We start from the raw sequence: 24,645 nt of genomic DNA on the forward strand, positions 1-24,645 counted from the left end.
ACTCAGCAAATAACTTGCCCAGAAGACAGATTTACTTATTGGTTAATAAGTAAATAGCAGAGCTTGGTCAATTATCCTCAGGGCCCTCCTGGTGGTTGTGAGAACTAAGTTTTATAACATTTGAGCTCACAGCGGGAGGCGGCAAATGTTACTTCTCCTTTCCTTCTCTTCCAAAAACTCTGGACTTTGTCCAGAGGAAAAGTGACCTTGTGTTCTTCCTTCCACCCTCCTTTCCTTCCACTCTTTCTTTCCTTCTTTTTTCTTAGTCCCCTGTTTTATTTATTCACCCAACATTTGTAGAAAACATTCTCAGAATTCTACACCAGCTTCCTTCCTAACAACTAAGCCTACAAAACAGAACCAGGCAGGGCTGTCCCTGCCCCTAGGCAGCTAGTAGTCTAGTCTTTTGTTGTGCACGGTTAGCTAATTCCAGGGGAACAAAACAAAAAGAGGGCCGATATCTCAAATTTCTGTTTTGTTTTATTGTCAATCGGAGAAGAAAGAAAATTCACTTGTTGAGCACCTCCCACTGGTGAAGTGTTCTGTGTTCATCCCATTCGATCATCATAGCCAACCTTTGAGAGCTGGTATTACGTTTATTCTTTATGTTAAAAACAAAAAACAAACAAACAAAAAAACTTGAGACCTGCGCTTCTCCGGAGCTAGTCCATGGATACACGGTGAGCAAGAAGCCATGATGGACTTCCACTCACTCCTCTGCAGGCCACTCTAAGCCTTGGCTCCTCAATGTCCTTCTTTCTGGGCTAACTTTGCGAATAGAGACTCAAAGATTTCTAGAAATTTTTCTCTTTTTTAACAATTTTTTTTGGATGGCTGGGTGCTGTGCCTCATGTCTGTAATCCTAGCATTCAAGAGGTCAAAACAGGAGGATTGCTTGAGTTCAGGAGTTCGAGACAAGCCTGGGCAATAAAGCAAGATCCCTTCTCTTTAAAAAAAAAAAAAAAAAAAGGGGAAAACAAAAAGTTTGAAAAGTTTTTTTATTTGCAAAGTCTAATTAGCCACTGATATTTCCCCTGGTAAACATCCTTCTTATAAATTCCCATACTCAGTCCCTCAGTGGAGCTAGGAGCTGGGTGTGGTGGGGATCCCTGGCCTGCACCCCCTTCTGCCCAGGGCATGCTTGGCACTTGCCAGGACCGGCTGCAGCCTCGGAGCTCGCCCTAGATTTACAGCAGCGCACACAGCTGCTTCCAGCCAAGGTGAGGCCTTCCTCTTTAATGGTGCCGTTTACAAGTCAATAAAGCCCGGATGGAGCGCTGTTTCCGCCGCTGGTCCCCACCACTCCGGGCTCGGTTGTCTCACCGTGCAGTCTGGGTGCCAGGGGGCCAGCTCTGGGGACTCTTTTCTGGCTGCCCCAGAGCAGGCCAGCCATAAAGGCTTCCCACCCCCATGAGGGCAGAGTTCAAAGCCCGGCTCCCCGGGATCGTCAACTGCCAGCCCCTCCTTGCTTTATGGCTCCTGCAGCCACTGGAGTCTTATCTCCTGTGCTGAGATAAAGGCTCTCAGAAAGCCCCAGCCCCTCAAGACGCCTCGGCCCCTGGGCTCAGGCTCCCCACTGTTCTCTGGGATCTGATCAATGAGCTGGAGGAAAGTGGCCTTTTCAACCCACTGAGACAATGCCCCTCTGCGTGTGGGGGTTTCCCTAAATAAGACCTGCAGGGGCTCTGCCTAGGGGGAAGCTGGGACACCTCAGACCTCCCAGCCAAGAACCCCCAAGCCCAGGCGATAACGAGGTGAGAGATGGAAGCTTAATGGGCCCAGGCCTGTGGGAACGGGGAGCAATCCAAGAGACACAGCCCAGCAATGGCAGAGCAAAGTCAGGGCTCATTCACCTGACCACTAGTTCAGGGAGCAGGGCAGAGCACCTACTGTGTGCCCAGGGCTGTGCTCCATGCTGTGTGCTCAGCGTGGGACAGAGGAAGGAGAACAGGAATCTGCTGGGCAAAGAAGAGGTCAGGGACATTTACAAAAGCCAGGCAGTGAGAAAGAGACGGGTTAGGGCCCATCCCCAGAGTGGCTGCAGTGGGGGTGCACCATGGGTCCTTACAGAGCACAGGGCAGCTGGCTGCTCAATCCCTTCCTCCTAGTATATGCCTACACCAGAGACTGGTGGTCCCTGGAAGCCCTGTGGTGAGGGCCTGGTCACCAATCCATCACTGCAAAGTTCAGGCTGAGGCAGCCTGTATTGGGTGAACCCCAACCCAGGAACTGGGATGACCAGTAGAAGTACCGTGAGCCCAGGGAGACAGGATTCTAAGCAGGGATGCTTCTCCTTCGTACACACACACGCTAGCCTACAAACATCTGCCAACCTGCAGGTGTTTGTAAGTAAGCCCCAACACTTACTTTGTAAGTAAGAAGGCATCCTAAGAGCCTCACTTCTCAGGAGAAAAAAACTCAGGCCCAAAGAAGTTCAATTGACAACAGCTAATATAAGGCCACCACTAGTCTACTTGGTCCCTCCATGTGAACTAGAAAAAAGGCGCCCCTGTGGGGTGGGTGCAGCCCCAGGAGGCATGGCTTGTGAATAAACAGCACTTTTGTATGAAGGAACAGGAGCCCTTTCCTTGAGTGCACCCAGGCACTCAAGTTATCAGGGAAAGTGAAGGGTGGACTTCTGCCTCCCTGGTTGGGTATCGCTGTGCACCTGTGACTATGCTGAGCTCGTAAGAGAAAGTGCCCCCTCCACGTAACACCAAGTGAGGCAGAGAGACCTGCGGGGCTTCTGAGTTGGGCACAAGCACAATTCAGTCCCAGCTCTGTGACACCACTGACCAGCATTGCAGCTGTAGGCAACCCACCATTCCTGCGTCTGTAGACTAAGGAGGAAAATACCTACCTCATGGGGCTTGGCAAAGATTGAAGAGTAGATGGCTGTTCTTATTATTCCCATGCCACAAGAGCAGAAGCTGAAAGATCCCCAGAGCCTTGGATGTTTTCCTTCCTTCCTCACTTAGAGAAATGCCTTAGTTATTTGTTTCCTGCCAGAGTATAATTACAATGCAAGGACCTCATTCTCCAGTCCTGTTTTAGTGAAGAAGGAAGGAAGTCCAGGCCTTTTTACCTCAAACTCCCTGCTCAGAGATGCCATTTGGGAGTTTGACTAATCTGCTGTTGCAGCCAACAACTCCTCTGGGTTCCAGATCAAGGTGCTGTGCAGGCCACTCAGGACTGCCCTTGTCGCCATCAGTCAGCCACTGTTCTCAGCCCTGACCTGCAGGACTGCCATCTTCTCCCATGGCCCTGTGAGTTCATGGCTGGAGGCGGAAGGGAGGTCTAGCCACACACTCTGAGAAGCACATCGGGGCATTTTGGCTGATGGCCCCTCCCACCATGAGTGTGTCTGCGAAAATAGCCATTTTGTGTCTCTCTCTGGAGGGCCAGTGCAGAGCCCTGCACCAGAAAAACACTTGCAAAAGCCTCAGAAGGACTGTGAACCCATCAGAACAGGGGGCCCTGAACTTGTCCACCTGCTTTAGAGCCAGCTTGGTGGCTCACCATATCCAAGGAGGACCGCCGGCTTTGCTCCAGAGAAGTGCCAGGAGAGTTGTTTTCATCAAGTTGAAGGAAGGAGACATAACTATAAGACCAGCCCTGATCTATGACCTGGAGCAAGTCCTCTGCACTCTGCAGCAAACTCATCTGTAAAATAAAGGAATAAGAATATGTGACCTCCAAGGATCCTTTCAGACCTGTGGTCCTGGGAGTTACAAAGGATCCTTGCCTAATCTGCGGTGTGAATTGAAAGAGAATATTATTTGTGAAGACTCATCTGCTAGGGAAGAAACTTCCTTTTCAGTGAGATGACCACTGGAGTCCTTCAGCTTTTACAGAAAGAACCATAAAGCTATTTTGCGAACAAAGTTGACCTTTAATGCAGCATCTTCTGCACGTTCAAAGAAGAGAGCCCTGGTCAGTGCACCATGAGGTTGGATTCAAGTGTAAGGTGTGAACAGAGCAGGAGGATCCTGATAAATGTTATATTTCAGCTAAGATTTAAGAGATTGACTCCCACACTCACAAGGGCCTACGTGCTGTCTGCCAGGCCTGTGCTGAAGACAGAGACACAGACACTCCTGCCCTCTAAAAGGGCCTACTCTAGGGGGAGTGATAATGAGGATTCTCCACACACCTATTTACCAGGGACCTTTGAGAATATTACAGGCCCATGAGGTAGACTGAGCAAGAATGGTCACCTGTATCTTACCAAATAGTTAACTAAGGCTCAGAAATGCACTCATTTGTCTAAGGCCACACCGCCAGGGAGTGGAAAGTTTGTGAATTCCAATCTTCTGTGTCATAGGCCAACTCTCCTGCAGCCTCCCTCTCCACTGCACCTTGGTGTCTATATGTAACAGAGGACTTAAGACTGAGAGGTTGGCCAAGTATGGTGGCTCATACCTGTAATCCCAGCACTTTGGGAGGCCAGGAGTTCTGGCAAGAATCACTTGAGCCCAGGAGTTCAAGTCCAGCCTGGTTAACATAGCGAGAACCCATCCCTATTTAAAGGAAAAAAGAAAAAAGACTGAGAGGTTATCATCTCTCAGGGTCTCCTGCACAGAGTAGGTGCTCAGTGAATACCTGTTGAGTAAAGCCACCAGGTTCTTGGCTCCACTACTCTAGACAAAGACTTGATTTGCATCTTTCCAAGCCTTTAATTTGCTTCTCTCTGGCTCTTTCATCTTGAGTTTTTGTTATAGGGGTGTTTGTTACAGGATTGTGGCTTTTGCAAATGGAAAATTCTAAAAGGTATCATTCCTGCAATTTCCTTAATCCTGCTGGTATTCCAAGCACAAACTACACAGCATAGTGCTAATTTCCTTTAAAAATGTCACACACTTCTGTCCATCCACAATGGCAGGAAGAGAAAGCAGAGCCTTAGAATTAGGCAGATCCGAGATCTTCTCCCTGTATCACTGGGGTCAAGTATTGGCCTTTCTGAGCCTCAGTGGTCTATTCTGTAGAATCGGGTGAATCTTCACTTTGAAAAGATATCAGAGGGACAAATGAAATTCCTAAAATCCCCAGTACACCATGGGTTGGGTTGGGTTTTTGGCAATGTGAGCTCCCTTCTCTTTCCCACTCCCTAAGGAAGACTTAGGCAAGTCCCATCTATGGCCTATTTTCCTCTCGGGAAGAGTTTTTCCACCATCAGGTTCTCTGTCTCATTGGTGTTTCAAAGCCATCAGCCTCCAGAATTATTTGGTAATCATCCCTGCCCAGTATGTTCCATGTACTGAGCAGCAGCAGAGCAGTGTACGCGACACACTTGAAAAGAAAATTGGTGATGGGGAGTGATTTCTTTATGTGGCTTCCACTTTGCCACTTTGGAGACACAACTATAGAGACTTTGGGGCTCTTTATATCAAGGAAACACCAGCATCATTACAATCAGAGTCATCTTATCTGTTAGGCCCTAGAGCTACAGGACGGGGCTATCAGCTCTTTAGAGTCCTGCAAAACTATTTGAGATCTGAAAACAAAAAATAATTGGCCCTGGGCTGGGCGCGGTGGCTCACGCTTGTAATCCTAGCACTTTGGGAGGCCTAGGCAGGCAGATCACTTGAGGTCAGGAGTTTGAGACCAGCCTGGCCGACATGGTGAAACCCCGTCTCTACTAAAAATATAAAAATTAGCTGGGCGCGGTGGCGGGTGCCTGTAGTCCCAGCTACTCAGGAGGCTGAAGCAGGATAATTGTTTGAACCTGGGAGGTGGAGGTTGTAGTGAGCCGAGATGGCACCACTGCATTCCAGCCTGGGTGACAAAGAAAGACTCTACCAAAAATAAAAAAAGATTGGCCCTGCAATACAAAATGAAAACTGCAAGGTCAAAGCAGATGGATGGTAAGTCAAATGTCTGAGAAATGTAAAGTTCTTTCATATGCCATTTCCTGAATTGATGAATTTATCATTCATGAAAATTTCATTACATTCAAAAACAGTTTGTTGATTATATTTCATTACTTTGCATGAGTACCCAAATAGGCTGAGAAAATTTTTAAAACTTTCTGTGAAAGTAAAGTATCTATAGCCAAATAATTTCAAAGGCAAAGTTACAAAAGTTCTTTTAAACTTAAAAAAAAAAATAGAGATGATGTCTCTCTCTTGTCACCCAGGATGGAGCACAGTGGCACAATCATAGCTCACTGCAGCCTCCAACTTCTGGGCTCAAACGATCCTCCCACTTTAGCCTCTTGAGTAGCTGGGACTACCGGTATGTGCCAACACACCAGGCTTAAGCTTTTTCTAAAGCAAAAATAAATAAATAACATGATGTGCGATGTAAGTATATCATAACATATTTGATATGATGTTGGGCAGGGTCTCCAAAAATAAGAATGCTAGGCCAGGCCCAGTGGCTCAAGTCTGTAATCCCAGCACTTTGGGGGGCCGAGGCAGGTGGATCACCTGAGGTTGGGAGTTTGAGACCAGCTTGACCAACATGGAGAAACCCCGTCTCTAATAAAAATACAAAATTATCTAGTGTGGTAGCACATGCAGGTAATCCCAGCTACTTGGAAGGCTGAGGCAGGTGAATTGCTTGAACCCTGGAGGTGGAGGTTGCGGTGTGCCAAGATCATGCCATTGCACTCCAGCCCGGGCAACAAGAGCAAAACTCCGTCTCAAAAAAAACAAAAAAAAGAAAAAACAAACAAACAAAAGAATAAAAGAATGCTGACGGCCTACAGAGGTCTTTAAAGAGTCCTGATATGGTTTTGCTGTTTCCCCACCCAAATCTCATCTTGAATTGTAGCTCTCATAATTGGGAGGGACCGGGTTGGGAGATAATTGAATCATGGGGGCAGGCTCCTCCCTGCTGTTCTCATGGTACTGAATAAGTCTCACAAGATCTGATGGTTTTCTAAGGGGAAATCCCTTTCGCTTGGTTCTTTCATTCTCTCTTGCTGCTGCCATGTAAGACGTGCCTATCGCCTTCCAACATGATTGTGAGGCCTCCCCAGCCACGTGGAACTGTGAGTTCATTAAACATCTTTTTCTTTATAAATTACCCAGTCTCGGGTATGTCTCTATCAGCAGTGTGAAAATGGACCAATACAAGTCCCAGCCATCATCTGATCTATTCTGAGGGATCGGGGTTTCCTGAGGGATTGGGAGATTCCTGATGTTTTCACCAAGAGGTAAGTTCCCACCTGGACTGCCCAGCAAGCTGCAAAGCCTTTCAGACATTTGCTGACCCAAGCATCAGGTGCCATCTTCAAATGTGGGGCCAGCCAATTCCTCTCTCCCCAGCCCCTGCTGCAGGGCATTCCACCAGCTCATAAAACACTGGCCATGGAGCCCTGGGTTAATATTTACTCAGTACAAACCATTCTAGAGTCAGAGGCAGAAGGCCAATCTAAAGTTAAAACATTAAAAAGGAAATTTCACCCCCTGCATCCGTTTTACAATTTCCTAAGACTAGACTGTGGCTCCCAGTGGATTTTGTCCACAACAAGTGGCTTTACCTGGAGTACAGGAGAGAATTCTGGGTTTGAAACAGGCTATTTAGATCTACATCCAGCTCCATCAGTTGATGACACCGAAGAAATCTTTGTTAATTCCCTTCTAGACTTGTTTCCATCACTGTAAAATGGGGTTGATGATCCCTATCAGGAAATCATAAGCCCTGAATGAAATGAGTTCTGCTAAGATTTTTGGAACCTGAGAAACACCATACAATGTAAGATGCTTATACATCGTCTGGCCAAGAATTCTTTTTTGACTTTAGTGCAACAGTAAAGGACTCCAGCCAGGCGTGGTGGCTCATGTCTGTAATCCCAGCACTTTGGGAGGCCGAGGCAGGCAGATCATGAGGTCAGGAATTCCAGACCAGCATAGCCAACATGGTGAAACCCCATCTCTACTAAAAATACAAAAATTAGCCAGGCACAGTGGTGTGTACCTGTAATCCCAGCTACTCAGGAGGCTAAGGCAAGAGAATCACTTGAACCTGGGAAGCAGAGGTTGCAGTGAGCCGAGATCGCATCACTGCACTCTAGCCTGGGCAACAGAGTGAGACACTGTCTCAAAAAAAAAAAAAAAAAAAAAAAAAAAAATGAAGAACTCCCGACTGAAATAACATTGGCTTCAATTAACAATGTAATAGTAAATACTGAGATTCAATTGTGACAAGTAATCTTTTCCAAAGATGAGCACATCAATGTATTTCATATCCCATCCGGTAAACTTTCTTTATACTGGGGTGGATAGTAGGCCTCCATTGAGACATGGAATTCATGCTCCCTCTCCTTGAACCTGGGTGGAACTGTCTAACTGCCTCCAGCAATGAAATCTGGCAAAAATGAGTCTGAGTGACTTCTGTTTCCACCTGGGTCTGTTTACCGGGACCGGGACATTTGGAGCCTTGAGCTGCCACTGAAGGAGTCTGGCTACCCTAAAGCCATGGTGCTGGAGATACCATGTGGAGGGGCCACATGGAATCAAAGAAAAGTGCACAGGTGGCCCCAGCTACTAATGTGCAATACCACCAGGTGGTGAGATAATTGTTTTATTTATTTAACTGATTCTTTTTTTTTTTTTTTTTTTTTCTGAGATGGAGTCTTTGTCTGTTGCCCAGGCTGGAATGCAGTGGTGTGATCTCGGCTCACTGCAACCTCCGCCTCCCAGGTTCAAGATTCTCCTGCCTCAGCCTCCTGAGTAGCTGGGATTACAGGTGGGAGCCACCATGCCCTGCTAATTTTTTGTATTTTTAGTAGAGATGGGGTTTCACCGTGTTAGCCAGGCTGGTCTCATTCTCCTTGGCCTCAAGTGATCTGCCTGCCTTAGCCTCCCAAAGTGCTGGGATTACAGGTGTGAGCCACTGTGCCCAGCCTATTTATTTGATCCTTTGTGTATACCCGCATTTCTAAAATTTCTATAGCAAACACACATTACTTTAAAAAAATAGTTGTTTCTGAATTCCATTTTGTATTTCCATCTTCTCAAAGCATCACTAGGCTTTGGCTGAGATCTACATGGAATTCCAACAACCTGACTCTTTGCATAATTCAACAAAATAACTGTTTGCCTTAGAACCCTGACAAGCTTCTACTGGCAGGCAGATGCCAGGAGCCACTGCACATCTCAGTTGAGCTCAGGGGATCCAATGCTCAGATTTACCCATAATTAGAACCACCAGCCCAGCTGCCCCAGCCATGGAGCAAGCTTTCCTGAGCCCTAATGTCTGCTTTTCTACCACTGGAGAGTGAAATCTTTCATTTGTTCATTTCTTCCTTTGTTCATTCATCAAATATTCATTGAGCCTTATGTGTGCCAGGCACAATACTAGGTGCTAGGAACACATCCGAGGGCCCATGCGAGGTCTCTGTCTTCGTGCAATGAAAAGTATAAATGAAGCCGTGACCTGAGAGTGGCATAAGCGCTGGGGAAGGGGTGTCCCAAGAGCAGTGAGCAGACAAAGTGGAGGCACCCAGCCCAGATGAGAGATTCAAGACACTTTGCAGATAACAGGATATGCTAGCTGAAGCATGAAGGGGTGAAGCCTCATGCAGGGACAGGAGAAGAGGAGCTTTCAGGAGGAAGGGACAGCATGGGCCCAGGTGTTTCTCCAGAACCCAGAGGCTCTCCACTCTTCAGCACTGTCAGTGGTAACTCCAGGACGGCTTCCAAGCACTGGATGAAAACATCCAACTCATTGTCCCTGTTTCATTCCCAGCCATTTGGTCCTCAGACCCCAGAATCAGCCCAGGATGCATTCAAGGTGCCCTACCTTAGGGGGCCCTGGCCTCCTGGCATCAGGACTCAGGGAGACACTGATGGGGAAGGGGACTCTGCCCACCAGCTCACGCTACACCAAGCTCTGAGACGCCTCCACATCTAGTCAATTCGAGAGAGCACTGAAGTTAGAATCAGACTTTGGGTAAGTCCCTGCCCCTCCCTGGAACCTACAGAGTTTCCTTGTCTGTAAAGTGGGGATAACAAGGAATCCCAGAGTAACAGAGTATTGTGAAGTCAAATGAGATCACGCACACATGCACACTTAGCAACATGCAAATGCAAGATGTGGAGCTGCCCCGGCCCCAGCTCCACCTCTAGTTCTGTGCGGCCTCCGACTGCTTATGTAAACCAGCCGCAATGCTGATGTAGCATGAGGCTTCTGTTTTCCACATTAGTGAGCACAGAAAACCTCAAACCATGACCCTGACACAGGTCTTTGGTTGCCATAGAGTCTCTTGTACTCCTGTACATTGTTCACTAAACAGGCAGGGCAGAGAGAGCTTTTCTTGCTCCGAGGCCAATGGCCAAGGTCCAAGATGCTGCTGGTGACACATTTCCCCTGCCAGCCGGCTCCACGACGCTGCCGGCCAGGTGGGGCTTGTGAGACAAGTGCCCTTAATTTGTTCTGACGTTCAGCCAGGGGGAGCACCAAGCCTCCAGGGAGCACGAAGAGCTTGTCATGTCGCCCTATTATCCCACTGGAGCCGAGGGCCGAGGCTCTGCCGTGAGCCCCAAAGCTGCTGCCCTGGGTGGGTTCTCATCTCTGTGGATCACAGCCTCAGCCCACGGCTGGCACGCATCCTTCTACACCACAGTCCATCATCACCAGGAGGCTGTAACAGGAAAGCCCTGCCATGCCCCCCGGAGGTCCCTCCATGCCTTTCCTCAGGACCCTGGACAGGAAGCTCATGCTGCCTCCTGCGGGGCTGGCTTCCTCCTGCTCCCCAGCCTCACCCTCTGCCCCACCATTTGTTCTACCCAGAGCCAATTCTGACCATTTGTTTCATCCAGGCCTCAAATGCAACCCCACACCTCCTCTTCCATATAGCTTGTGCCAATCTTTTAAATCTCTGTTAAAGTGTCAACTCCTCCAGGAAGCCTACCTACCTGGAAACACAGGGCTCTGTTTCTCCCAAGAGCCCAGAGATATCTGTATTTATCATGCTGTAATGTAATTGCCTGGTACCCGTGCGGTGGGACTACCCACCCCCACCCCAGAGCCCTTGGGTGCACTGGGAAGTCTTTGGTAAAACAGAACAAAAATTCGTTGGCATAGGTATTATGCAATGAGAGGGGATAAATATTAGAAATGAAAGATCCATTCATCTTGTGGGTGCTCGGTTTAGAAGGCTGTGCAAAGGCCCTGAGGTCTTGCTCTGTCTCTCCAGGGTGCAGGTGCCTCAGATCAGAGCCCAGCTGGCTTCTAGCATTCTGGCTGAGTGGAGTCCAGCCCCTGAGGGAGGCAGAGGTGGAAAACGGCAAGGCAGTCTTAGGCGCACCATAACTCTCCCAAAGGGATAGAACCTGTTTGGTATGTGTGTGTGGAAATTGGAACCAGAAAGAACGTGCCGCATTTCCCAGACAGCGCCCTGGGAAAACCAGCTTTGCCACATGAATTTAGAGATTTCTCCAAATTCTGGCTCTGTGATCAAAAGAGTTTGGAAAATGATTGTTTGAACAAAATTAAACAGGTATTTTTTTCTGCAGACTTCTCAGAGTCCTCAGTAGACTACATTGCAAATCTCGGAGAGGGGACTAGAGTGTCAGACTTGCCATGCATATCTGGCAACAGTGTCTGCTTTTGAAAAATACCTCTTAGTGTCTCACAGAATCAATGTTTCAGAAGACACAATTTAGAAAATGTTGTTTGGTCGGGCGCGGTGGCTCACGCCTGTAATCCCAGCACTTTGGGAGGCCGACACGGGCGGATCACCTGAGGTCAGGAGTTTGAGATCAGCCTAACCAACATGGAGAAAACCCATCTCTACTAAAAATAAAAAAAAGTTAGCCAGGCATGGTGATGCATGCCTGTAATTCCAGCTACTCGGGAGGCTGAGGCAGGAGAATCGCTTGAACTCAGGAGGCAGAGGTTACCGTGAGCCGAGATCATGCCATTGCACTCCAGCCTGGGCAACAAGAGCAAAACTCCATCTTAAAAAAAAAAAAAAAAAGAAAGAGAAAATGTTGTTCTAGGCCTGGCATGGTGGCTCACACCTGTAATCACTGAACTTTGGGAGGCCAAGGTGGGCAGTTGCTTGAGATCAGGAGTTCGAGACCAGCCTGGCCAACATGGTGAAACCCCATCGCTACTAAAAATACAAAAAATTGGCCAGGCATGGAGGCAGGCACCTGTAATCCCAGCTACTCAGGAGAATCATTTGAACCCAGGAGGTGGAGGTTGCAGTGAGCCGAGATCGCACCACTGCACTCCAGCCTGGGCGACAGAGACAGAGCAAGACTCTGTCTCAAAAAAAAAAAACAAAAAAACCAAAAAAACAAACAAACAGAAAATGCTGTTCTAGAGGTAGCTGGGAGTTCCCAAAGGGCCATATCTTCTAATATTCAAATCTATAGAGGGATTTTATTGATAATACATATTTTCGATACACCACACAGTGCTGTCTTTTATTGACACAGCTTGCTTCTTGCTGATGCTGTGAACCACGTGAGTGTTTCCCTCATTAATGTGACTGCTAGGAAGCTCAGAACTGAGTCCTCGTCCACATCTAGTCATTCCCCAGGCCCTCAGAGGGGAAATGTTAACTTCTAACTTTTTACCTGTTATCATCTTAGTTCTTCTATCCTTATTTTATCTTGACCATCACTCCTTTATTTAATCATTGTAAACCTGTTTTATTGGTATGTTAAAATCCTTTTGAAAAAGAGGTAAGATGTACATAAATAAATGTAAACAAGTATAATCATATTAGTAGTAGCAATAATGATAACAAAATCACTTTCTTTCCAAAGAATAGGTGAATTTCCTGTAGGTCTGAGCATAAATTCCTTTCTGACAAGGTAGAGAGGATCCCAGATTCATCTTTTTCCAGGGCTTAATTTTCCTGCTTAACCCTTTCATTCTGCTTTTCAAAGTCAGAAGAAATGCCACCCTCTGTCCCCCTCACCCCTTGAGAGACTGAAACAAAACCACCCTCAAGATCAAATAGATTACGTTAATGACAAAGAGAAGAGAGGATGGCCTGTGTCTGCTCTCTGCACTCAGCCACACAAGAGGCTTTTGTGCTCAGGAGAGATGGGGGCCGGGCACTTGATAAGCCGTATCCACTGGGCGCGGCCTGCCCCGCTGCTGCTTCAGCCCTTGAAGGCCCAAAAGGCTGGCTGGAGAGAAGGCTCCCGAATCCTGGCCACAGCCCCCGCGGCTCACCTTGGTGGGGCCAGGACCGGCTGAGGACCCTGTCTGCCCAATACCTAGGTAGCCACTTCCGGGGCCCTCTAAAGACCCAAAGGAGGGGTTGAGGATTCACCAGCACTAGCCTTTTGGAACCTCCTTTCTGTACACAAACCCAGCTGAATCCTCTTCCCTTCAGATGCCTTGACCGTGAAGTGACCCACATATCATAAGAACTCTCCTGCCTGCCTTTCTTCCCTGCACTGGAGTCCTTTGTTGTCACCCACGAATGGCTCTTGACTCACTCTCTGGACAACTGTCATGTGCTTCCAGGAGTGGAAGGACAGTGTCTGCCATGTCCTATTCCATTTCTCCTTGGAGCCCCGGGTGGTCAGGGATCAGAGGATTAGTGTGTGTCTCTCTCTCTCTCTCCCTCTCTTTGTGTACACACCCATTTTCCTCCAAATGCCTGAAGGATATTCCTTGCAAGAAGAACAATAGGTATGAATAAAACTGTAGACATAAAGCTAGGAAAGGAGTCACCTAGGCCCAGAAGGACAGTGGGAACTGCCAGGTTAGTTGGTCCTCCTCCGAGCCTGTGGACAGCCTGTGTACCCCATCCTTACATTCACTTGTGCGTTTGCCCCAGGAGATGTTCTCCTTGAGGACTGGAAACTCATGGAATTCAACAGGGTCCACTTGTGTCTAGGGCCTTCCTCTGAGTATGACCTCAATGAATTAAGAAGCAATAAAAAGTCAGGAAAGATAATTAAAAAGAGGAAAAGGGGGTGAGGGATGAGGTCATCAGTGTTTGGGGGTAAGAGACATTCATTATCTCTTTTAATCTTCACAATAACTTTAAGAGTTTAGATGTTAGCATTGGCCCCATCTCAGATATCAAGACCTTGAGCCTCCAGGAAGTAAGGCAGCCTTCCTGGTTCACTGTTAAGGTGTACCTGGTCAAGGTTGGGACCAAATTCCAGCCACCTCCACAGCCTGGTTCTTCTGCCTATGGCCACGCTATGCTGTTGTCACTCAGACCCAGGGTGTACCTGGTCAAGGTTGGGACCAAATTCCAGCCACCTCCACAGCCTGGCTCTTCTGCCTATGGCCACGCTATGCTGCTGTCACTCAGACGCAGCCTAGGAGTTTCCATTTCATCCCAGAGGCAGCAGACTTTGAAATCTTTCTGAAAACGTGTGAGTTGAATTTGCAAAGTAGTGTTATAATTAGAAGGCCAGGCATGGTGGCTCATGCCTGTAAACCTGGCACTTTGGGAGGCTGAGAGGGGCAGATCACCTGAGGTCAATAGTTCGAGACCAGTCTAACCAACATGGAGAAACTCCATCTCTACTAAAAACACAAAATTAGCCAGGCTTGGTGGTGCATGCCTGTAATCTCAGCTACTCAGGAGCCGGAGGCAGGAGAATAAATTGAACCTGGGAGGCAGAGGTTGTGGTGAGCCAAGATCACGCCATTGCACTCTAGCCTAGGCAACGAAAGTGAAACTCCGTCTCAAAAAAAAAAAATTAAAATAGAAGCCGGGCGCAGTGACGAACACCCATAATCCCAGCACTTTGGGAGGCTAAGGCAGGTGGATTGCTTGAGGCCAGGAGTTCAAGACCAGCCTGGGCAACATGGCAAAACCCCATCTCTACAAAAAATACAAAAAAAAAAAAAAAAAAAAAAATAGCCAGACCTGGTGGTGCATGCCTACTCTGGAGGCTGAGGTAAGAGGATCACCTAATCCTGCAAGATGGAGGCTGCAGTGAGCCGAGATTGCACCACAGCACTCCAGCCTGGGCGACAGGGCAAGACCTTGTCTCTTTTCTTTTTTTTTTTTTTTTTTGAGATGGAGCCTTGCTCTGTCGCCCAGGCTGGAGTGTAGTGGCAAGATCTCAGCTCACTGCAACCTCTGCCTCCTGGGTTCAAGCGATTCTCCTGCCTCAGCCTCCTGAGTAGCTGGGATTACAGGCGTGTGCCACCACGCGTGGCTAATTTCTCTATTTTTAGTAGAGATGGGGTTTCACTGTGTTGGTCAGGCTGGGAACTTGTCTCTAAATAAAAAATAAAAATAAATTGAATAGAGATTTTCTGCCAAGGAATTCCCAGTTTTCCGCTGCAGTCCAAGCTGGTGTAAAGACCTCTTTCCTTAAAAAGATCATATGTTAGCCACTTAAATTAGAAAAGTCACAGGTCTAGAAAACAAAGATCTTCCCCATACTTCTCTGTGGACTACGTTTAGCTAAGCATCCTTCCAGCAAATCTAGACCCCACACTTGAGGAGTCTAACTTCTCCTGGGGAAAAAAAGAAAAGGGAACTTAGGCCTATCGGCCAGCTTGATTCACTTCATTGTAACAAACGAGGCCTTATTTGGCAGCCACAGAGCATGGGGGGCCCTGCAGCCACAAACCCCTTCCCAGGCCCCCTGAATGCCAACATCCAGACAGGAAGTTGTGAGCAGAAATAAAGTGTTCATAGGTTTCCCACGTGCAATGAAGAGCTTATGTGAGGTCTACAAAAGTGTGGCAAATCGTTGGCTTTTAAAATTGCAAGGAAACTTACTTGTGGCTATCGGCTTGGTGGGTGTCTGCTCCAGAGGAAGAAGCAATCTTTGTAAGGATCCTCTTGGTTCCCGTGTGTGGCTTGCTTTGCTTAAAGTATTTCTTATTTTTTTACATTTATTTTATGTTTACTAATTTCTGCTTTTATTGTAGATTCTTAGGGTATATGTGCAGGTTTCTTACCTGGGTATATTGTGTGATGCTGAGGTTTGAGATACAATTGATCCTGCCACCCAGGTACTAAGCATAGTCTCCAATAGTTTTTCAGCCCTTGCCTCCTCCACTCCTCCTTTTCTCACTGCTGTAGCAGTCCCCAGTGTCTATAGTTCCCATCTTTATATCCATGAGTATCCAATGTTTAGCTCCCACTTATAAGTGAGAACACGTGGTATTTTGTTTTCTGTTCAAAAGGATTTCATTTTAAGATTTAAGATATTTGATTGAACTAATTTGTGTTGTTAAAAATGAAACTTAGGCCAGATGCAGTGGCTCATGCCTGTAATCCCACCACTTTGGGAGGCTGAGGCAGGCAGATTACTTGAGTTCAAGAGTTTGAGACCAGCCTGGGCAACATGGTGAAAACCCATCTCTACTAAAAGTACAAAAATTAGCCGGGCATGGTGGCAGGCACCTGTAGTCCCAGCTACTCTGGGGGCTGAGGCAGGAAAATCAGTTGAACCTGGGAGTCAGAGGTTGCAGTGAGCCGAGATTGTGCCACTACACTCAAGCCTGGGTGACACAGTGAGACTCTGTCTCAAAAAAAAAAAAAAAAGAAAATTAAAAGAAAAAATACGATTTTATGGGTTGTGTTATGTTTTCAGCGGACAAGTATCTCAGTTCCATACTTCTAATTGAAAAATGTCAAACATCTCATTGTTCCAGGCTTCAAAATATAAGTAATACCTAGCATTTGCATGAGGTTCGTGATTTACAAAGTATTTTCTATCAGAGAACTTGCCTGCTGCTGTGTAAATCAAGGCTCATTTTGAGGTATTATCTTTCCCATACTTTGTTCAAAAACAGATTTGAGATAGCTAGTAGGTATGTTACCAGAAGACACAGGTGTAGAGCCTCTTAGAAACTGAGTTCTATTACAGATGAAACTGCTAAAAACTCGGAGCATTTCAATTTCTAAACGTAGCACTTGTGTATTCATCATGCAGTTATCTTTTATTTTTTATTTTATTTTATTTTTTGAGATGAAGTCTCGCTCTGTTGCCCGGGCTGGAGTGCAATGGCACGATCTTGGCTCACTGCAACCTCCGCCTCCCGGGTTCAAGTGATTCTCCTGCCTCAGCCTCCTGAGTAGCTGGGATTACAGGTGCCCCCCACCACACCTGGCTAATTTTTGTATTTTTAGTAGAGATGGGGTTTTACCATGTTGGTCAGGCTGGTCTCAAACTCCTGACCTCGTGATCCACCCGCCTCAGCCTCCCAAAGTGCTGAGATTACAGGCATGAGCCATCATGCCCAACCTGTCCTGCAGTTATCTTTAACAAGGCCTGGACATTCAGTATGTACCTACACCTCTCAGGCCATTGCTGGAGAATGTAGGGCTAAAATAGTGAGCTAATCTGAAGACTAACGTGTTGGAACAAGCTCTGAACGTGGGCAGGGCTGGGATGTCCTAATGTCCTCTTTTCACCACTTCTGCACTCTATGCATTTGGATGGATCTTTAGAGCCTGTTTCCTCTTGGAGAGACTAATGCCTGCCATGCCAAGTCTCAGCACTACTTTGTACATGCAGTGTGATAAGGGGTGTGAAATTTACACGCATTGACACTGGTGGTGTTTTATTATTATTATAGACCCAGTGTTATGAGGCCGTGGTACCAACTGCAGCTCTATTTCTTGCTGTGTAATCATGGACAAGTTACCTCTCTATCAGCCTCAAAGCCCACATATGTCAAATGAAGAGGGTGAGGCTATATGTTTTATTTCTGTTTTCTTAATTTTTTTGAGACAGAGTCTTGCTCTGTCACCCAGGCTGGAGTGCAGTGGTGCCATCTTGGCTCACTGCAATCTCCACCTTCCGGGTTCAAGCGATTCGCCTGCCTCAGCCTCCTGAGTACCTGGGACTACAGGCACGCATCACCACGCCAGGCTAATTTTTGTATTTTTAGTAAAGACAGGGTTTCACCATGTTGGCCAAGCTGGTTCAAACTCCTGACCTCAAGTGCTCCACCTGCCTCAGCCTCCGAAAGTGCTGGGATTACAGACGTGAGCCACGGCACTGGCCTAGATGTTTTATTTCACTGCGACTCCAAGTGTTAACTACCAGTATGTCGTGAAATAAGGAGCCTGCATTAGAATGTTAAACAATGCCCTGCTTCTTTCATCGAGACAGCCTTGTTATCAAAACAAAACAAAACACCGCAGAACTAAACAGTATGCTTAGTGAGTAGTAGTACACTGACTATATTAGCTCTTCCATGACTACATGATAGGATTTCAATGACATTCTTATCCTACTTGCAAGATAAACAAGGATCCAGGAAATTGATTAAATTCAGGATTCACCCAGATGGGGCCACTGTCTTTTCTAATTATTCAACAGGTCTTTACAGGGGACCTACCATAGCCCAGCCCAGTGGTCCCTGCCCAGGACCCTCCAAATCAAATGCGGAGACAAGACATAAGCAAGGAATATCACAAGAAGGCTAGGCACTAGGCAGTCCTACACAGAACAGAATTGCAGAGAAGCCCATGGAGTCAAGTGTCTCTGAGACAGGGCAAACGGGGAAGGCTTCCTAGAGGAGGTGGCATGTTCACCAGGGTTGATGAAGTTAACCTGCATTAAGTAAAATTTAGAAAGGTCTGGGAACACAGTGCCTTATACACAGTGTTCTTGTGCTCATTTCTTAGTAATCTAGAAATGGGTTCTGGTGCTCATGGGTGAGATACTGGCCAGTTCTCTCAGGCAGATAATCCAGACTTCTTACATATAGCTAGATTCCTATGAACAGTTTGATGCATTTGTATTAGAAAGAAAACATCCAAGTCACAAATAGCATCTATGCAGGCAGAACTCTTATACCTTTTAATTCCCCTGCAGAGACCAGTGACCTATTGAAGTGGTGCCTCTGGCTCAGTTGGCCTCAGTCTTCCGCTGGGACTCAGACCTGCTCTGGAAGTAAAAAATGTTCCTGATACGTCATCAACTCTGTCCTCTTTGTGCTTAATTTGCGTTGACAACTGAAAAGTTAAGCAGATGCATCATTGGGCCTCCTTGTTCATTTTTTGCACTTCACTGTAAAAAACAAGAAATGATTATTGAAAAATATATATCTGCTGGAAAACTCGTTTCTCCCCTCTAGTTCAGAATCTTGCAATTGGGAATGTTTGTCATATTTTAAATCAGCAGATGATAGTTGGCTGCATCTGCCCGTGTGGTATTTTTTTTTTCTTCTGGGTTCACACATAAACTTTCTTTCCTTCCCTCTAAATTTCTGTCTTTCTTTTTACCTCTCTGTCTTTTGGTAGATTGTCTTTCTTTTTTTCTTCCCATCCTTATGGTTTTTCTACACAATCCTTTAGCCATGTTATTGTTCAAATTTAACTTCCAATTCTCAAGTTACTGTGTGTGCGGTTTTTTGTCTACAAAGGAAATATTCCCATGGGAAAAGATAAGTGTGAAACAAGGGCAGCTAGGGTCCTATCTTTGGGGTGTCCAGACTTATACAAAGAACTTTTTAATGAATTGTTTTTTTTCTCAAAACAGGAAGATATGTGTATCCTCTGCCCCAGAGGGGGAGAATTCTTGGCTAAGGAGGATAGGTGGAGAGTGTTTCCAAACTCTCCACCTTCAAGTCCTAAGTCTTTGAAAGCTATCCTAAGATAAAGCAACATTGTCTTGTGAATTTTGTAATAAGAATTCTAGACTTGTTGGGTATGAGGCACATCTGAGCATGAATTGCCTTGGGTTTCCACAGGCCATCCTAGAATCCCTGGGAAGGGCTCCCTTTATTCCTGGACCGCCTTTGATGACACACAACCTTTGACCCTGATCAATGCATCCTCCTCCCAAGCAGTGCAGACAGGAGCAGCTCTCTCAGCACCCAGAGGAAGCGCGGGCATTCGGCCCTGACCTCTCACCCTGCCCCTAACCTCACTGATAATTGAGTTTTCCATTCGTACTCACCAGCAGGCTCTCTACACAAAGAAACAAGCCCCCCTTACTCTGTCTTTACCGAGATGAAACCACGAGCGGGGTCTGTTCAGCCAACACCAGCATCCAGTACCGGAACACACAAGAGGATCGGATCTGGGTCCCAGCTCCCCCATTCCATCCTGGGCCTCCCAGCACCTCCCATGCCCCTAGGACAGAGCACCTGACTCAGACAGCATTTGTTTCTCCTAGTGTGGCACTTGAAGAGAGAACTGTGTCTCTTTGAAAAATGTTCATGTTGCAGAGCAATTTAAAACACACACCTCCTTCCAAGTGCCCTTCCATAAAAGCCTGCTTTCCAGAAGCTCTTGGAATCCTAAAAACTGAATCAAAGATGATTTAAAATGAACTTTCTCTACCTCCCTTTGAATCTTTGTAAAATTTCTGATTGTAGAATAAAGTAAGCTATCAACAAGCCCTTTCAAAACATTTCCACCCTAAGTTTGCCCTATGCGTGGAAAGAATGGATGGCTAGAATCACCCCCTCGACCTCCTGCTGAAGAGGACAAGGTGCTGGTTTGGGAGGCAAGTCCCCAGCCAGTGAGTAGGGGCTCACGGAACTGCTGTCCACGAGGAGGGGAAGATGGAGTCCTGAGATGCCCGCCCTGCCCTTGGCAAATGCTTGCGGGCTTCTAACTTAGGAATGGTAATGACCTCATTAGCATCATGCACTTCCCCCTGCAAGTGACACCATCTCCTCCGGCTCTCACACCCCCACTGAGGTAGCTAGGTCTTGTGCCAAGAAACCAAAGGGCAGAGGATGTGTCCAAGGTCACCAGAAGAGGTAGAGCCAAGACTTCGAGCCAAGTTTTCGGACTCTGCAGCCATGAAACTTGGGGAGTGCCCCGCTGCTTCTAGAGGAGCACCCCTGGAAGGCAGAAGAACCAGAGGAAGCTTCGAGGGTAGGACAAAGACACAAGAACATGTGAAAGCAGAGACAGAACAGTTCTTGCCAGAGGGAGAGGTGGAGACTTCAGAAGACAGAACAGTCGCCATGGCAGTGGCATTCTGGGGGGTGGAGGGGCTTCCTGGGGAGGAAGGGCCCAGCTGAGCCTTAAGGATGGAGCAGCATTGAGAGTAGTAGAGGGGAGATGGCGAGGTGCTTTAGCAGGGGGACCTGCCTGGGAAGAGACTTCAAGCAGAAAGCCCTGATGGAAACAATGATCAGGCTCCTGGGCCGACAGCCTGTTGGAAAGAGAGGGAGGGCCACACGTGCAAGGCCTTGAAAGTTGAGCCAGGAGTTGGGGCTTTCTGTGTAAGCAGTCTCTTAGAATACCTACTGTAGGGGTGCAGTGTGCAGTCTTTAACAACCAGGATATTTTCCCATTTGGAAATTGAAAAGTGGGAAAACTTAACCAGAATGGCACCCATATCTGGGCCAACCAAAGCAAGACCCATCAGCCTAAAAGCCTCCTCTTCATTCCCCACTGCCTGCCCTCTTGCCCAGACAGTGTGAAGCTCCCTAGGCCCGTGCTCAATCTCCAGCCTTCTGGGCTGCTTTACAGCAGATTCGGATGCAAAAGGTCTGGGAGTGACTCAAGAATCTCTGTTTTTACTGAGTGTCCATAGGTGGTTGTTAACCACGAACCAGTTTAGAAAGAAGAAACACCACTGTGAGGATCACCCAGGGCACTAGGAAATAACAGGGCCTCTCCTCTGCAGAGCCTGAGCCAGCAGGTCCATGGGGAGAACCAGGAATCTGGGTCTTTAACAAAAGCAGGGCCAGGTTTAGGTTGAGATGAGCAAGGTGAGCCATCCAACTGCAGGGTCAACTCCTGTCCTCATTTCAAAGTTTCTTCGCTCCCTTGCTCATCACGGACATTTTTGCACTGATTTTTGATATCATTTATCTTGATAACTGAGTTTTTTTGGCTTCTCCTTAAAATTTGCACCTAAAATGAGTGTCTCACTTGCCTCACCCTTGTCTTGGCCCACAACAAAAGCCCCAGGTGATCCCCAGGATCATGGCTGAGTCCAAGACACTCAGCACAGCCTTCCAGCTCTTTCCTTTGCCTGCATTTCCAGCCTCATCCACCTAATCCCTGAGCACAGGCTCTGCTCACCCACCCCAGCCCAGTGACCAGCTCTCCAAACAGCCTCTGCACATACTCTTCCCTCTTCTTGCAATGTCCTTGCTGCTTCTGGGGTCCCCACTCCACCTGGGCAGCCCCTCCTCCAATGCCACCAATGGCCCCCTGTATACATATAGGGCTGGGAGCTCTGCCACACTCTCCCACTGAAACTACCAGCCTCCTGCAACAACCCCAGGAAAGAATAGTGTCTTCACTTCTACGCTCATTTTGCCCATACCCCCAAGGCAGGACTGTCTCACCATCCCATTATTGTTCAATGTGCCTGTGAGCCTCTTGAAGAAAAAGGAAATATCTTATTCCAGATCCTCCCACTCCTAGAACATACCCTGGCACTGAAGAGAGGATGGATGGATGGATGGATGGATGGATGGATGGATGGATGGATGGATGATGGATGGATAGATGGCGGGGTGGGTGGGGTGGGTAGGTGGATAGATGGATGGATGAATGAATAAAAGTCGAGGCACAATGAGCTGATCATAGGCCTCACAACCCAAACCTGGGCTTGAATCCGCCTTCACTACCCACCTCTGAATGCTCCAAACAAGTGACTTAACAACACCGGCTCCATCTCCTCATCTATAAAATGGAACTAAGGGGGCTGCCCTTGCAAGGTTGTTGTGAAAATTAAAAGCAGTTTACTGAGTGCCTGGGACCCAGTAACAGGTGTTGCATAAATTGGAAAAATAACAGGGATCAGATGGCAGACTGCCTTCCCCCTTGGAACCATTGTATGGTGCTGTGTGCTCTGAGAGGCCATGCAATAAAGCACTATGTGGCTTGCTGCTGTGATCCTTGTAGGGTGGCTAAGCTTAGCCTGACAAGTGGTTCATAATGATCAAGGCTTAAGTGAGGCTTGGTCCCTGAATCCATTGGAGGGATTTTACATTCTAAAGTCAGATGGAGGAAAGAAATGATGTGGGTCTTCATTGAGTTTAAAGCCCACTGATTCAACTCAGATTTGAGGAACATCAGCTGGCACTTCCCACGTCTGTGTAGGGTGGCACCTGCTGGGAGTCACTCCTAGATGCTGTCACAGACAGAGTCTCCTGAAGTCCCTTTCAAGTCTTAAATATCATGAGAAAGATCTTACCCTGGAGTAGACTTATCTTGACCCTTCATGTATCAATCAGGATTCTCCAGAGAAACACAACCTATACATATCCAGAAAGAAACAGAGAAATATTTACTTTAGGGAATTGCTCATGGTTGTGGATACTGGCAAATCTGAAATTTGCAGGAGAGGCGGGTAGGCTGGAGACCCTGGGAAGTGTTGATGTTGCAGTCTTGAGTCCAAAGACAGCTGGAATTGAATCCACCTTGGGATTCATCTTCATGAGGGTTTCTTCATCTTCGAGGGACCTCAGTCTTTTATCTTAAGACCTGGAGGATAATATGTTTATTCAGAATCTACTGACTTCAATGTTAATCTAAAAAAAAAAAAAAAAAAGCCTTTACAGTGACATCTAGACTGGCATTTGACCAAACAAATGGGCACCGTAGCCTAGCCACACTGACATACAAAATTAGCCATCATACTCCCCAAGTTTGCAATATGAAAAAGAATCAGCCCACCTAACAGTCAGTTACTACATAAGAAGCAATAATGGGAAAGCACTTTGCCAGGGAAAAGATGCCCCACAGAACAGGTGCTGCCACGGTGGGGGCTAAATCTGCTGTTTGGGGACAACCAGGACATACCAAGTGTTCTACTAGACTGTTTGACAGACAAAAAGGAAGCTGGCAGAGTCCTTTCCAGGAAAACTAATTCATTCACCCGATACTATTGGCTCTACTGAGCACCAGGCTTACCAGATCCCATCCAGTGGACAAATGTTACAACAAGGGGGCATGCCATGGGGGAAAGCCAGTGGGGTGCAGCATCCACACAGGAAACTCAGGAGGATGCTTGTAGTGAGCAGGAGTTGGGGGGATCTAGCAGCAAACTCAGTGGCTATCACCAGAGAAATGAGTAAGGAAAACTTAGTGATGTACAATGTGAAATTTTTTGCAGCATTTGGAAACAATTAACCAGATGTATGCACAGCTTAGATTTTAAAAACACAATGCTGAATGGGGAAAAAGTAAGAAACAGAACAGTTGATAGCACAATATCATTTATGTAAGTTTAGAATACATCACACAAGGCAACGTGCTTTAGAGAGATGCATGTAATTTCAAGGATACAAAGCAGATGCGCTGGAGCAGTTGCCTGTGAGAAGAGGGGGATGGGATGGGAATTTAAACTGAGTGGATAAATGAGAAGAGGAGTCTGGCATGAATCAATGAGGTAATGTTTCATGAACTGCAGAGTAACTCAACCCTCTGCACTGTGGTCCAGAAAGTGGAAGAAAAATCATTGCTGAGAGCTGCCACCAGGTTATCAAGATTTGTTCAAGGTCTATCTTTTCTTCTAGATCAGAAGTCATAGCCCAGGAGCCAAATCCAACGCACCACCAGCTTCTGTAAATAAAGTTTTACTGGCACACAGCCACACTCATTCATTTACATATTGCCTGTGGCTGTTTTTACACGACAATGGGAGAGTTGAGGAGTTGCAACAGAGACTATATGGTCTGCGAAGCTTAAGACAGTTATGACCTGGCCCTTTACAAAAAAGGTTTGCCAACCCCTGCTCCAGACTAAAAGCTCCATGATGGTAAGGGCCATAGGTAAAGAGAAAAGAGAGAGCTCCATGAATAGTGATGTAT

At 46.9% G+C, this 24,645-nt stretch overlaps 1 long non-coding RNA gene across 1 annotated transcript in view; it reads right to left on the bottom strand.

Moving 5' to 3' along the window:
• Positions 1 to 18,522: 18,522 nt before the first annotated feature.
• The window catches only part of LOC129027028 (uncharacterized), a 35,335-nt gene continuing 29,212 nt past the window's right edge, over positions 18,523 to 24,645 (bottom strand). Inside the window, exons 3-4 of the long non-coding RNA XR_008498141.1 lie at positions 23,125 to 23,317; positions 18,523 to 18,923 (exon numbers count right to left, since the gene is read on the bottom strand). This is a non-coding gene — a long non-coding RNA (uncharacterized LOC129027028). The remainder of the gene's footprint in view (positions 18,924 to 23,124; positions 23,318 to 24,645) is intronic.

This window comes from Pongo pygmaeus, chromosome 12, assembly GCF_028885625.2.
Source record: "Pongo pygmaeus isolate AG05252 chromosome 12, NHGRI_mPonPyg2-v2.0_pri, whole genome shotgun sequence".
Classification (NCBI taxonomy): domain Eukaryota; kingdom Metazoa; phylum Chordata; class Mammalia; order Primates; family Hominidae; genus Pongo; species Pongo pygmaeus.